Genomic DNA, 1,055 nt, shown 5'->3' with positions numbered 1-1,055 from the left:
GGAGTAGGAAGACCAGAATTTTAGGAAAGGGCTCCTTAAGGACTTTCAGCAGACCCTGAAGCTGGTCTGTGGATAGCGGCCGCCCACTCAGAAGCTTTCTGAGTTCTTCTTTCCTCCTCCAGCAACCCCTGTCCCACAGGATTCACCCATCCACCTCGCCCATCCCCCTGACCGAGCCCTCTCACCCTCTTATTGTCTTTCACTGAGGACTATCATCCTCACTTGGCACAGGTGGAGGAAGGCCACAAGTGAGAGCCTCCCGTCTTGGATCGTGGCTATCAGCGCCCCCAGACGCGAGGAAACTACACTCAGAGGATTTGCCCCACCCTGAGAGGGGCGCGGTGGCGACCCGCGCAAGGTTCTCTTCTAAGGTGGGTTCCAATCAACTCAAAGTGTGTTGAACCTCCAGCGTTCCAAGGACTTGGCTTCCTCCATTTGCAGAAAGTCCAGTGATCCAGGTCCTGGAGCGTGCACCCTTCGATAGCTCAGCTGGTAGAGCGGAGGACTGTAGACTGCAGAGAAGTTTGTGGACATCCTTAGGTCGCTGGTTCGATTCCGGCTCGAAGGAAGTGCTTGATGCTTTTGCACACAATGCCACCTGGTGCCTGGTCAAACACTCTGCAGCCTCCAACTAGTATCCACCCACACTCTCCCAGTCAAAACCCAGAGAAACCTTTCCTGATCACCCGGTTTCCACACCTGTGCTGTGGCCAGGAAACACGCCCGCAAGCCCACTCATCATTCTTCCCACAGTCCAGGGACAGGTACTCTTCAACGCAAAGCACCCCTTGCTTCTGCTTTGTGACCCAGTCGGCCCCTCTCCCCAAACCCCTTCGCACCCCCACCATCCAGAGCTCTTTCACTTTTATCCACGGACTGCTCTGATTGCTGAGGGCCACCGACTCTAGCAATACTGTGTGCTCACCGTTGATAGATCTCTCGATCTATTAAACTAGTGGGTCCACCATCAAGTCCCAGAAGGTCAAGCCTGCTGGAAGAGAAAAGGGTCAGAGACAACTGTGACATCCTCAGAAAAATAAATAAATAACTTGCTC

The 1,055-nt window shown here is 53.9% G+C and overlaps 1 non-coding gene across 1 annotated transcript; it reads left to right on the top strand.

Annotated features, from left to right (window-relative positions):
- The first annotated feature begins 474 nt into the window (after positions 1-474).
- TRNAY-GUA lies at positions 475-568 on the top strand. The gene is made up of 2 exons: positions 475-511; positions 533-568. It is a non-coding gene; the product is annotated as a tRNA-Tyr (tRNA).
- The last annotated feature ends 487 nt before the right edge of the window (positions 569-1,055 follow it).

The sequence above is a fragment of the Theropithecus gelada genome, chromosome 7b, assembly GCF_003255815.1.
Source record: "Theropithecus gelada isolate Dixy chromosome 7b, Tgel_1.0, whole genome shotgun sequence".
In the NCBI taxonomy this organism is placed as follows: Eukaryota; Metazoa; Chordata; class Mammalia; order Primates; family Cercopithecidae; genus Theropithecus; species Theropithecus gelada.
The sequence above is the reverse complement of the archived record's forward strand: the minus strand, read 5'-3'. Positions and strand labels throughout refer to the sequence as shown.